The following is a 15,078-nucleotide window of genomic DNA, read 5'->3' as shown; positions in this document are numbered from 1 at the left end:
CAATAACATCTCCATTTTCAAAAGAGTAAGTAAAAGTAAAGGCCCTCCCGTTGATCATCGATTTGCTCGAGCGGGCCCAGTAACGTCTCCATTGGAGACTTTGTTGTTACTGTGTCTGGCATATCGAATACTCTCGGTAGCTTGCCGGGCTCTCCGAGCGGGGCGGAGGAATCGAACTCGGGTCGGCCATGTTGGCTGCGTGCAAGGCAGACGCCCTACCCGCTGTGCAAAAGAGTATTGGTGAGAAATATAGACAAGCACAACATGTGAAGGGATCACTAGATTATACTATGTCAAATGAGAAGCGGGGGGCCAGCAAATGAGGGTGGGAAGACAGAACACAATGCACAAGGTGCTCAAAAGCCATTGCTTTGGAACTTGGAGAACCAGTCACCCCGGGACCTTAAGTGAGAAAGTAACAAGGTTATAGCTGTATTTTAGGTAGAATAATCAACCCATATTGCCAAAGAGAGTAAACTAAAGATTCGTGAATAAAAATGTTATTTGAATACTAAAATTTTACTCTTAAGTATTACTCATACTTAAGTTTAAAATTCCACACAAATAAAATTTTAGGTAAACGAACAATATCAGAGGTTAAACACACTTATTAGCACTAATACACACAATAGGGAGACCTGAAAAGCAGCTACTCCTATTAGTCTTCTGCTCTCTACTTCCCACTTCATTAACTGTTCCCAGGAGGATATGGAGGTGGTTGGGGTGGACGAGGAGCCAATCAAACATAGCTCTGCCTTGTTTAACTTTTAAAGAAATATATATTATATAATTATATATGTACATGAACTCATGATTAGGGTAATGCATATCAAAACAACACTGAGATTTAATTTCATGCCGATGAGAACAGTGTACATCAAAAAGTCTGGAAAGCGTCAGTGTTGGTGGGGTTGTGGTGAGAAGGACCCCTCATCCACTGCTGGTGGGAATGTCATCTGGTTTAATCTCTATGGAAAGCACTATGAAGATCTCTTAAAAAATAAGAATAGCACTGGTAATACCATTTCATGGCATCTATCTCCAAAACACAATAACATTAATTCAAAAAGATACATGCATGCCTCTGTTTATCACAGCACTTAATATAATAGGCAATATATTTAAACAGCCTATGTGCCCAACTACAGATGAATGGATCAAGAAGCTGTGGTGTATAGGCTCCTGAACAGCCATGATCCCAGAGGCACACAAACCAATCTCGGAACCCAGCAGCTCCTGGCAGAAATTCTTCTGGACTGTGAACTAAGCTATGGCCCCATGCGACCCCGGGAGGGGAAAGGTTTTTGTCCCTCCACCTTTTACCCCTCCGCAACAGCATGGTGACCACCATCTTTCAGAGCCTATTGAACAGAGAGGTATGGGCTTGCAGTATTGGAGCGCAGGTCCTCTCGGGATGGGAGGGCAGAACTGGCCCTTCCCCCTGCCTGGACAAAACCCCGAGTTGCTGCCCACAAACGGCTCCTCTGCTTGTGAATGGCCATGATCCCAGAGGCACACAATCTCGGAACCCAGTGGCTCTTGGCAGAAATCCCTCTGGACTTAATTACTAAAATATTAGAAATCCAAAATCACGCAGTCGCTACCACAGTTGTGCAACATCATGTACTCTTCATTGTCAGCAATAGAAAACAAATTATCTAATGATGCCTTTTTGGCAGGCCTGATAGTTGGGGGAAAATTCCAAATAATAATAGTGGGTCTTCTGTCAAAAAATTGAATGTAATCAAAGTAAAGAGAGAGTAAACTGAAAATCATCTGCCACATAGACGGGGGGTGGGGATGGGATGGGGGTATACTGGGGTTCTTGGTGGTAGAACATGTGCACTGGTGAAGGGATGGGTGTTTGATCATTGTATGACTGAGACTTAAACTGGAAAGCTTTGTGGCTGTTCTCATGGTGATTCAATAGAGGAGGAGGAGGAGGAGGAGGAGGAGGAAGAAGAAGAAGAAGAAGAAGAAGAAGAAGAAGAAGAAGAAGAAGAAGAAGAAGAAGAAGAAGAAGAAGAAGAAGAAGAAGAAGAAGCAGCTGTGGTGTATATTTACACAATGGAATACTATGAAACTCTAAGAAAGAATAAAATCATGCAAGTTGTCTCAACATGAATGGAACTAGAGGACACCATGCTGAGTCAAGATAGTCAGAAGGAAAGGAGAAGGTGGAGTATATCTAATCACCCTTATCTGGTACTTAAAGATACATAGGAAAGTAGCAATAAAAGAAGAGCTAATAGTCCCATTTGTCTATCTCTGTTTTCACTTGCTTGGCCAGTGGTGTGACATCTTTGAAGATACCATTAGCTTCAATATCATGGAGGTTTCTGACAACTTTGTCTTCAATGAACTTTATGGATTCTGGTCTGATGTTGAGGTCATAAATCCATTTTGATCTTACTTTTGTGCACGGCGTTAGGCAGAGATCTGAGCCCACTTTTTTGCATGTAGCCATCCAGTTTTGCCAGCACAATTTATTAAAGAGGCTTTCCCTGCTCCATTTCACTTTTCTTGCCCCCTTATCGAAGATTAGATGATCATATGCTTGGGAGGAGATGTCAGTATATTCAAATCTGTTCCATTGGTCTGCAGCTCTGCCTTGGTTCCAGTACCATGCTGTTTTAATTATTACTGCTTTATAGTAGAGCTTGAAGTTAAGGATATTCGCCAAATACACATCCGACAAGGGGTTGATATCAAGGATATACAAGGTACTGGTTGAACTCCACAAGAAGAAAGCACCCAACCTCATCAAAAAATGGGGCAAGGAAATGAACAGAAATTTTCTCAAAGAAGAAATCCGAATGGCAAAAAGGCACATGAGAAAATGCTCTACATCACTAATCATCAGAGAGATGCAGATCAAAACAACAGTGAGATATCATTTCAGACCACAGAGACTGGCCCACATCCACAAGAACAAAAGCAACCAGTGCTGGCGCAAATGTGGGGGAAAAGGGACCTCCTTCACTGCTGGTGGGAAGTCCAAACCTTTTGGAAAACAGTATGGATGATTCTCAAAAAATTAGAATTTGATCTCCCATTTGACCCAGCAATACCACTCCTGGGACTATATCCCAGAGAGGCAAAAAAGTATAGTCAAAGTGACATCTGCGATTGTTTGTTCATTGCAGCACTCTTTACAATAGCCAGAATCTGGAAAAAACCTGAGTGCCCGAGAACAGATGACTGGTTAAAGAAACTTTGGTACATCTACAAATGGAGTACTATGTAGCTGTTAGAAAAGATGAAGTCATGAAATTCACATACAAATGGTACTACATGGAAAGTATCATGTTAAGCGAAATGAGTCAGAAAGAGTGGTATAGACACAGAAAGATTGCATTCATCTGGGGAACACAAAGCAACAAAATGGGAGACTAACAACCAGGAGTGGCTGAGATTAGTACCAGGAATTTTGCTCCATGACTTGGAGGTCAGCCACACGTGCTAGGGGAAAAGAAAGCTCAGATAGAGAAGAGACAACCAAATAAAGGGTGTTGTGAGGATCCTCCTAGGGTGGGAGAAGTATGTTGAAAGTAGACTATAGACCAAACATGACTGCCACTCAATGCCTCTCTTGCAAAACACAGGACCGAAAAGAAGAGAGAGAGAAGAAGGAGGAATGCCCTGCCACAGAGGCAGGCTGGGATGGGGGGAATGGAGGGTGGGAGGGATGCTGGGACCCGTGGTGGTGGAGGATGGGCGCTGGTGGAGGGATGGGTACTTGATCATTGTATAACTGAAACCCAAGCACAAAAATTTGTAAGTCTATAGCTGTACCTCATGGTGTTTCACTAATAAAAAAATTTTTTAATTAGAAAAAAAAAAAGAAGAGCTGATCAGCACAATTGAGGTGGTGAAGAAGGGATCAAAGTGATGGGTATTTGTGTCTTTGGAGGAGGAAAGTAGGTGTACTGGTGATTGATGTGATATTGGAATTTTGTGTTCAGAAACCATCATTAAAAAGATTGTAAACCAGGGGTATGGTGCCGCCAGCAGGTCAATCTGTACCTGTGAGGCGAGTGCATCAGCAGCCTGATGGCACCTTCAGACTTCCAGATACCCCAAAATTGCTGCTGTGCCTTTGGCCAGACCCCAAAAACTTGGGGCAAAGTTTACCAAGAAAGTAAACGGCCAAAAGTTAGGTATGTGGGAAACACACCCACAAACCACCTCCGGCTCAGCTATATAATCGGAGGCAAGGCCTCTCTGGTTTCTGATTGAACTGCTTAAAGGCCATGATCCCAGAGACTCAGAAACGAATCTTGGAAATCAGCGGCTTTAGGTAGAAATGCGTCCGGTCCCTGCAGTAGGTTACCAATGCTGGGCCAACCCAGGTGGGAATAGGTTTCATGCCTTGGCCTGTTCCCCCTGGCGGCCCAGTGGCCGCCATCCTTCAGAGACCACTGGATAGTCAGGTTTGGGCCCCCAGTGATGAGGCACACAGGGCCTCATGGGATGGGGGTGGAGCCAGGCTTGTCCTTCCAACCCCAATGAGACCCCAAGTCATAGCCCACAAACAGCCTCTCTGGCTCCTGACCCAGCTGCTTAACGGCCATGATCCCAGACTCAGAAACAAATCTCAAAACCCAGTGGCTTTTGGCAGAAATGTGTCTGTACCCCATAGTACGTTACTGTTGCCGGGCCACCCCAGGGAGGAAAGGGTGTTGTCACTCCACCTGCTCCCTCTTGACGACTCAGTGGCCATCATCCTCCAGAGGCCATTTGACAGCCAGGCTTGGGCCCGCAGTGATGAAATTTGTTGGGCCTCACGAGATGGGGCAGGGGGGGAGCCGGGCCTGTTCTCCCCTTCCCAACGAGACCCCAAGTCATCGCCCACGAATGGCCTCTCTGGCTCCTGATCAAGCTGCTTAACGGCCTTGATCCCAGAAACTCAGAAACAAATCTCAGAACCCAGCAGCTTTTGGCAGAAATGTGTCCGGACCCTGCAGTAGGTTACTGTTGCCGGGCCACCCCAGGGGGGAAAGGGTGCTGTCCCTCTGCCTGTTTCCTCCTGGTGGCTCAGTGGCCACCATCCTCCAGAGGCCATTGGACAGTCAAGCTTGGGCCCGCAGTGACGAAACTTGTTGGGCTTCATGGGATGGGGTGGAGCCGGGCCTGTCCTCCCCACCCCAACGAGACCACAAGTCATCGCCCATGAACGGCCTCTCTGGCTCCTGATCAAGCAGCTCAACAGCCATGATCCCAGAGACTTAGGAGCAAATTTCGAAACCCAGTGGCTTTTGGCAGAAATCCCTCCACATTTAAGTGTTAAAATTTTGGAATTTCAAAATCACATGGCCCTACTGCAGCCACGTGACATCATGTGTTGTTCATAGCCAGCAATAGAACACAAATTGTCTATTGTTGCCTTTTCGGCATGTCTGAGTGTTGGGGTAGAATCTCGAATGATAGTGGTGGGTCTGGTGTCAAAATGTTGAATGTGATCAAAGTGGAGAGAGAGTAGTGTGGAGATTGTCTGCCCCATAGGTGGGGGGAGGGTGTGGGATGGGGGTATGCTGGGGTTTTTGGTGGTGCAGAGTGGACACTGGTGGGGGTGCGGGTGTTTCATTGTATGACCGAGACTTAGACCCAAAAGCTTTGTAACTGCTCTCACTGTGATTCAATGGATAGAATTATAAAGAATGAAAAAAAAAAAAGATTGTAAACCAAGCAACCTCATTTTTTAAGTTCTATAAATAAATTCACTTGATCACTTGACTTCTCGTTAATCGTCGATTTGCTCGAGCGGGCGCCAATAACATGTCCATTTGTCCCTGTCGCGTGCTAGTGGAGCCCAATGCCGTCTGTTCGTTCTAGGAACACGAAGAACCTCAAACCGATCGCTCATGGTCTTGATGAAGAAGTCTGACCATCTGGTAGGTGGGTGGCCACGCGGTCTTTTGACATCCCGTGGAATCCAGTCGGTAACGGCTCTAGTCCAGCGGTCATCTCTAAATCTCATTACGTGACCAGCCCATGTGATTTTTAATGCCTTGGCAAACAAGACAGTGTCCCTGATTCTTGATCGTCGTTGGAGGTCGGAACTCCAGATTCTTTCTCTCATTTGAGTGAAACATGGTATTCCAAGCATAGCTCTTTCAATTTCTCTTTGGGAGACCTGAATAGCATTCTCATCCTGTTTGCACAGGGCCCAGGTCTCTGAGGCATATGTTAATACAGGAAGAACAGTGGAATCAAAGAGATGTGCCCGGAGCCGGAGGTTCTTCGTCCTCTTAGCTATTTCTTCAACACTCTTGAAGGTGTTCTAAGCCGCTCTCTTCCTCCTGCACAGCTCGGGTGCCAGGTCGTTTGTCATGTTGACTTCTCGACCTAGGTACACATAACTGTTGCATTCAGAGTTGGTCATTCCATTGAGAGTGAATGGAGCATCAGGAACGAGGCTGTTTCTCATAAACATTGTCTTCGTAAGATTCAGCTGTAGTCCGGCCTTTCCACACTCATGGTCGAAGTTGGCCAGCATTTGTGCCGCTTGGCTAATGTTTGGTGTTATTAAAATAATGTCATCAGCAAAACGGAGGTGGTGTAGTTGCCAACCATCTATCTTCACTCCCATTCCTTCCCATTCCAGTTGTAGCATGATGTTCTCGAGGGTGGCACTGAAGAGTTTCGGTGAAATGGTATCACCCTGCCGAACACCTCTCTTGACATGGATGATTACTTCTTTATAGAATGGTGAGATCCTGGTAGTGAATCCGTAATACAGCTCACGGAGGATCCTGATGCATTGAGTTTGAATGCCCTGATTGGCTAGGGTTTGAATGACTGCTTCCGTATAAATAAATTCATAAATAGAAATACATGTGAATTCAAAAAGAAAAGAAATATATCCAGAAATTCTCTTTTATTATATTCTTTTAAATAAGCCAATACATACATAGAAACCTATCCTTGAAGAAATAAATGTGGAAAATCTTACCGTTATTTAATTGATAAAAAAAAAACTGCCTCTATATTTTTAAAACTGATCCCATCACCATGGATTGGTGAAGAAGGAGAAAACTAAGTCCAAGTTACTATCAGGATGACTGTTCTCATTATGGATCATATTTTGATGCTCAAGGAAGCATTTGTAGTATTGCGGTTGGCCTACAATTGAAAGACCTGGACTCCCAAGTTTCTGAGACATATCTGACTCTTCTGGGGGTGGTACCCCATCTAAGACAATAAATGAAACTTCTGCTCTGCTCATTCTTAGTTCTTTTAAATAAATTTCTTCTTTTTATTATACATTCTTTGATTCTTTTATCCTTCTATCCTATCCTTGAATAGATAGTACTGTTGATAGAGTTCATTTTCTAGAACTCATTATAAATCACATGTAACCTCCTTCTTAATTCAACATTTTAAAGTTTGTTCAAAGAATCTGAGTTTAGTTTTCATGTTAACTCAAATGAGTGCACACATGAATAAAACTTTCTTCTTTCAAAAGAAAAGTAGCTTCTATTTCCTTATAATTCTGTCCAAAGCCACACACACACACACACACACACACACACACACACACACACACACACACACAAAACTCTAAATGGGGAAACTGAAAAGAAAAAAGAAAAACAGAATCTTTGTTGGCTAGAGTCGTGTAACAATTTTCAAATGCTTCCTAAGACTCACCATAACTTGTTTTATTGTCAAATCAATTCAAACAAAAAGAAAGCTACTTTGGTAATATGGCCATCAACTAAAGACAAATATTTTTCCTTCTTTATCCTTCTTTTTACATGAAGATCTTTATTAACATGGAACTATGAGAAGACTCCAAATCCTGCTACTCTATCTAACATAGTCCGAACAGCTGCCTATCAGAATACTTAGGTTAACCTGTATTTTGCCCCTAAGTGGATCTTTCACCAAAGATAAATAAATTTTACAAGAGCTCTTCTAGACACAGAAGGAAACCAGCCAGCTATATAAAGGAGGATTAGTAGGCATGACTTTTCAGGAGAATTAAAGCTACCACAGGCTCTGTCATCAACTGAGCTATGCGATATGGACAAGGTATTTTCTGCATCTTCAAAATTTTCCCTCATATCTACAAAGGAGGTTTGGACAGGCCATCCTCTTTTGTTTGTTTCTATTTCCATTGAGGCACCATGAGTTTAATACTAATACCAGCTCTATACTTCCATTGCCTTTGTCATTTGTTGCTCCCTTATTATGTCCTACACATAAAAACAGTCCCACCTTTTTTGTGTGTCCTACATATAAAAATGTCCTTATTAATTTCCTACATATAAAAAATCATTCTAGGGGGGTAAAGAGATAATACAGCAGAGAGGGTATTTACCTTGCATGGGGCCGACCAGAGTTCAATCCCCAGCTCCCCATAAGGTGCCCCAAGTTCCATCAGGAATGATCTCTGAGCACAGAGCCAGGAGTAAGCCTTGAAAACCACTGGATGTGGCCTAACAAAAAATAGATAATTCTGAATTTAGACAGGCCATTTTTAAAGCCTAAGGAAGATCAAAAGCTCCCTAAGAACCATAACAAGATTCTTCATCTGAAAATGTATAGTACAAATTTTATGAAAAGGGAAGAAAATTAGAAGATAGGCAAAAGATAATCAGAAGAAAGTAAACAGTAGAGGTGAATGAGCTCAGGTGGAAAGTTACCTGAGAAAGCAAAAATACAAGACAACATTGAATGAGAAAGAGGAGAGGGAAGAGATAACGAAAATGAAAAAATGACAGGGGGTGGGGGGGAGAGAAAGAAAATAAAAAAGCGATAATGAGATTAGAGTTGAAACAAAAGCCCTCCCAGGCACAATGCTGGCAAGCATGCCACAGGATAGCAGAAAAAACAAAACAACAAAAACTAAACCAAAAGCGTCATGCAGATTCTCTGTGAGATTGACTAAAAGTAACGTAAGGACATTGGTCTTAGGCACTTCAGTGGAAGGGAGAGGTGAAGTAACTATGTACATCAAAACCATCGATGTTAACACTATTGTAAACATAGTCTAAACTATAATAATTAAATTTCAAAAGCAAAATAAAATTCTAAATATGGAAAACTAATAATTTGTTTTTAATAATACATTTGTGATAAAGCCATAATATAAAAGTTAATTTGCTGGAGCAATAACACAGCGGGTAGGGCATTTGCCTTGCACGTGGTCGACCCACGTTCTTTTCCCAGCATCCTATATGGTCCCCCAAGCACCGCCAGGAGTAATTCCTGAGTGCAAAGCCAGCAGTAATATAATCCCTGTGCATCACCTGGTGTGACCCAAAAAGAAAAAAAAAAGTTAACTTTATGCAAATTACTTACTCAAATTTTATCTTTCTAAGTAAAGTCTATAGGGAGGGAAAGAAAGTTGATTAGTAAGCTTGTATGCCATAGAATGATTGCCCTCATTTATGGAATATAAAAAATATATTAAAAAAATACGAGACTAATACCCAAGGACAGTGGAAACAAGGGCAAGGAGGATTTGTCTACAGTTGAAATCCTGCCTAAAGTGCTGGGGTAGAAGGGAATTGGGATAGAGAAAAGACCATTATGACAAAGATAGTTGAAAATGATCACTATGGATAGAAACCGCATGCCGAAAGTAGGTAAAGGAACAAACATGATAACCTTTCAGTATTTGTGCTATAGACCATAGTGCCCAAAAGGAGAGATAGAGGAGGGGGAGAGAGAGAGAGAGAGAGAAAGAGAGAGAGAGAGAGAAGAGAGAGAGAGAGAGAGAGAGAGAAGGAAAGTGCCTGTCATAGCACCAGGCGGGGTGGGGGGGGGGGCCTTGGCAGAAGGAAAACTGGGGTCGTTGGTGGTGAGAAATGGGGGTGTTGGATCATTGTATGACTGAAACCCGATTGTGAACAGCTTTGTACTGTCTCACAATAATTTAATTAAAATTTAAAAAATAAATTTTCAAAAATATAAGCTTTTATGAGGGTGTTGGGAGGATCCTCCCAGGATGGGGGATGCATGCTGAAAGTAGACTATAGACCGAACAGACCGAACATGATTGCCACTCAATGCCTCTTTTGCAAACCACAGCATCCAAAAGGAGAGAGAGAACAAAAGGGAATGCCCTGCCACAGAGGCGGGATGGGGTGGGGGGGATGGGGGTTTGGAGGGTTACTGGTATCAGTAGTGGTGTAAAATGGGCACTGGTGGAGGGATGGGTACTTGATCATTGTATAACTGAAACCCAAGCACAAAAATTTGTAAGTCTACAACTGTACCTCATGGTGTTTCACTAATAAAAGTTAAAAAAATAAGCTTTTATGTCAGTCTTTATAGCCTCCTAGCATAAACAGTCCCACTTGAAGCTCTAAACACTGTTTCTTCTGGGAAATGCTTGATTCCTATAATAAACATGTAAATCTAAACTCTGCATTTAGTGACTCGGGTTAGTATTCTTATGGTTCTCCAAGTGTTTAGTTAGCAACTCTTGTAAATATTCATGGAGAAATCTGTATCTCTAAATCACATGTCCTTAAAGGTCATTGCCTTGTCTTAGAATACTCTTGTACAGCTACTGCCCATAAACAAGCCTCACACCTCACAGCCTTCACCTTACCCACTAAAAAAATGATTGAACACTTTTAAATGTTAATAAGGAACAAATCGCAAACTGTTCAGAAGCTTTCATTGCACATTTCAAACCCTCATTATAACTGAAAGATTAGCCTCCTCCCTCAAGCCAGGAGCAGATGGGAAAATAAAGGTGATGAAAGGCATGTGTTTTATGGACTGTCACTGTGAATGTTTGAAATCGGAAAGTACTAAGTACTTGCTCTGCAGTCAGGACAAGGAAACTAGACTTGGGACATTCATCAGGAAAGACTATGGCAGCACACTATGTTACCTCATTCAGAAGGCAATCCTTGGAAGGCAAGGAAGTCTGTGCTTCACAAATGGTGGGAGCAAGATGCAAAGGTACCCGGGAAACAAACCACACTTACCACTGTCCCCCGCCCCAGATTGTGCAAACTGGCCAAACTCTTCAGGAAATCCCTAATTTCATTAGTTCTATTCCATCATTGCACCACCCTCCTCCTCCAATTCCCAAATAAAACATCCACCCAACTTCCTCTGCTAATGCAGCACAAAAATGGGAGTCATCTGGACTGATAAAGTATCAGGCTTAAATACAGTTTTTGGACAAAGTCTTCTCATTTTTTTTCTCTAGGGAGACCCTTATCTAGGCTTTAAAGGAATTTTGATTTGAATCTGATTGAAGCAAGATAAAAACTAGCAGCTACATAGCTTTCTATCACCACCAAGTTAATGGTAAAAAAATGTACTGGGACAAGTTGTAGATCCATTAAAATAAATGACTAGTTTCACTGACACACTGAAAATAAATAGGTGTCATAAAGGTAACTAAATAATAAAGGTAACTAAATAATTCAGTGGAAAAAGTAAACGTTGAAACAATTATCCACATAGTTTAAAGCTTTATGAAAATATTATGAAACAGAAAAGGGAGGAAGGTGCTATAAATAGAACAGAGGGATCTTCATGTCTTTGATTTTTTTGTCTCATTCCCTTTTATGCCTCGCCCTATTTGATTACCATAATAGCCTGGCAGTTCAAATAATTCTTTTTGGAGATATGGGTGAGGTAGCAGAAGCTGATAGATATCAGGTTACTTGCCTCTGATTGCAGAGTTTATTGGTGGGTGAGTTAGTATTTCTTTTTTTTTTTTTTTAATGAATCACCGTGAGATAGTTACAGACTTACAAACTTTTGTGATTACATTTTAGTCCTACAATGTTCAAATACCCATCCCTCCACCAGTGCCCATTCTCCAACAACAATGTTCCCAGTGTCCCTACCACCATCCCCACCCCACCCCCTACCACCATCCCCACCCTACCCCCCCTCCTGCCCCGCAGTCCCCACCTCTATGGAATATGCCTACATTCTTACTCTCTCTTTTGGGGTGTTATAGTTTGCAATACAGGTACCAAGTGGCCAGCAGTTTTGGTCCATAGTCTACTTTCAGCACGCATCTCCCATCTCGAGCAAACCCTCCAAGCATCATTTACTTAGTGGTCTCTTCTCTATCCCAGCTGCCCTTTCCCCCAGCATGTGAGGCCGGCTTCCATAGCATTCCTTTTTTATATAGATTTTTAATTTTTATTAGTGAAATACCATGAGGTACAGTTGTAAACTTACAAATTTTTGTGCTTGGGTTTCAGTTATACAATGATCAAGTACCCATCCCTCCACCAGTGCTCATTCTCCACCACCACGGATCCCAGTATCCCTCCCACCCCCTATCCCCCCCCATTCCACCCTGCCTCTGTGGCAGGGCATGCCCTTTCGTTCTCTCTCTCCTTTTGGGTGTTGTGGTCTGCAAAAGAGGCATTAAGTGGCAAGCATGTTTGTTCTATAGTCTACTTTCAGCATGCTTCTCCCATCCTGGAAGGATCCTCCCAACACCCTTTATTTGATGCTCCCTTCTCTATCTGAGCTCCCTTTTCCCCTAGCATTTGTGCAACTCCCAAATAACCCGCAGTTCTGGAGCCGAGTGATAGCCTCTGTAGAGGACACAAGTCTGCAGCCTTCACTGCCATCCTGCTGCCCTAGCAGCACCCCATCCTAAAGCAATCTAGGAAGGTGGTTTCTTCCTCCTGGCCCACTCACTATGTTCCTGGTGTGTTTTTAATTTTCAAGCTACAAGTGTAATGGAAGAGTAAAGTCAAACATGATATGTAAAAGAAGAGGCAAATCCAGCAATGGGGGCTTCTCTCAATATCTCTGGAGACCTGCCTATTAATATAAGTCCCTCGTGGTAAGAAGGTACTGGGAAGGCAGCCAACATGAGTGTGAGTGGGTGTGGGAAAATGCAAAAGAAAGAGACTATGCTGCTTTCAAAGATGACCAGATGTGGCAAATTATAAGTTAATTCTCTGGTTTCAAATACAATTTCTGCAGTGCAGGGTCTCTTTAGTAATACACCTAAAATAAACTGAGAGAAACTCAAAGGAGGAGTCTTGGCTGCCCAGATGGTGTCACCAGGTCACCAGAAGTAGTGGATCTTGTCCGGTTATTAAGAGGTGGCAAACAGTAAGAGACAGGAGTTATCAAATCTCATGAAAGGACTCTAAAGCCATCTCCCACCCGCAGCTCAGATCAGCTGTAAAATTTTGATACCTTGACCTAATCCAAGCCTTGGAACTTTCTGAAGAGGTAAAAAAATATTTCATTAATTAATGATTGTTACCAAATTAATAAGAAATGATCCCACCAGGACCACACCAGCAATGGTTGTGGCCACACAGGTGACACGTGCTTCAGGGAATCTACCTTTGATCTAGTACATGCAAAGCATGTGCTCCAGCCCTCTGAGCTATCTTCACAGACCCTGTCGTCACCATTTTGTGGACACAATCATGAAGATACTCCCCAAAATGATCTGCTTTGGAGCCCATTTGCTCCACATGCCCATCACAGAGCCTAATCCTCCAGTTTCTTTCCTCTAGCTGGTTTATGACTGCTTACATCTTTCTATTCACTGTACCTGGAGACTGTAATTCTTTCTGAAATTAGGAACAATAAAACTTGTGTGTCACAAATAGTAGTCAGGATATTTATAAATCCCATTTTCATTTCTCTACATGCAAGCCACACCTTTGCTTTCGTCTCTTTCAACCCTAACTGGACAAAGCAGTGGTGGGAGGCTGGAGCAGAGGTGTGGGACCCTGAGTTCTGATTGTTATCTGCTGCTGCTGGGAGATTCAACCCTCAGGGCCTTCATCTTGTGTCCCTCTTCTTGGGAAGAGGGATGTTGAGTGGGGACCTCCCTGACGACCACTCTGGACAACTGGTTCTCTGTTTAGATGGATTCATGATGGGCATTTTGTTATCTCTCTCTGTCCTCCCTTCAGGAATATTTTTATCTGACATCTATCTAAAATGAGTATCAGAGGCAAGAAGTGATGACGGCACATCCTGAGTTTGGAAACACTGTGAAAACAGCTGATGGAACCTGGGAGCACCATGAAATATGGGGTCTCATTCTGGTTTGAAATTCTTTGCTTCATTTACAGATCTAACTCAACACACACACAAAAAAAGTGTTATCTCTTTCAAACCTAGAATCAACTGCTTTTTTAACCCTTTTTGCAAGTATCAGTCCAAGTTCAAGTTGACTGTGGTTGTGTTGCTACATGTGAATGTGGTTGACTGGTCTATTAATGAATGAGTTTGAAGAGCTTCGCCCACACCCAGGGAAATTCCAAAAACCATAGACCATAAGGACAGGGTTCCAACCAATCAGAATGGCTCCCAATGGCCAGACCCTGACAAGCACACCAAACAAAGCCATTCCAGCTGAGTGCTAGTTCTGCCCTTCACAGGAGAACACAGACAAATGAATGAAACATTGCCTTTTGAAAAAACCTGTAAGGGTTTTTTGAATCCTTATGAACAAAATCGGTCAGAAGGAGAAACTCGGATACTAGAGTATCTCATCATATGTGGTATACATAGAAACAGAGCAAGGGAAGAGACAATATCCAGTGAAAACAAAGACTTAGATGCTAACAGAACTAAGCAAGAACTCCAGAGCAGACTCAGACAGGCAGAAGGTTGAGAGCTCCCCTCCTGGTACATCACTGCACTCAGGAGTACTTTGATGGTCCAATGTGCATGCCTCTGTATCTGGGGTTAGAGTCATCCCCAGAAAAAATTAGGAAGGAGGGGCTGGAGCAATAGCACAATGGTTAGGGCATTTGCCTTGCACGCAGCCAACTTGGGTTCAATTCCTAGCATCCCATATGGTCCCCCAAGAACTTCCAGGAGTAATTCCTGAGTGCTTGAGCCAGGAGTAATCCCTGTGCACAGCTGTGTGACCCAAAAAGCAAAATATATATATATATATATATATATATATATATATATATATATATATAGGAAGGAATGATACCTTCAGAAAATCAGACATATAAGAAGTTTGCCCACCACAACGGCAGGCCAAGGTGCAGTTGCAAACTACTTTAACTTTGGGCTTTGAAAACAATCAGTGATTTTGCCTTAACTACACAGACAGTACTGTCAGACTGTGTTTGTAAAATGATT

Source organism: Sorex fumeus, unplaced genomic scaffold (genome assembly GCF_029834395.1).
Source record: "Sorex fumeus unplaced genomic scaffold, SorFum_2.1 ptg000095l, whole genome shotgun sequence".
Classification (NCBI taxonomy): Eukaryota; Metazoa; Chordata; class Mammalia; order Eulipotyphla; family Soricidae; genus Sorex; species Sorex fumeus.
The sequence above is the reverse complement of the archived record's forward strand: the minus strand, read 5'-3'. Positions refer to the sequence as shown.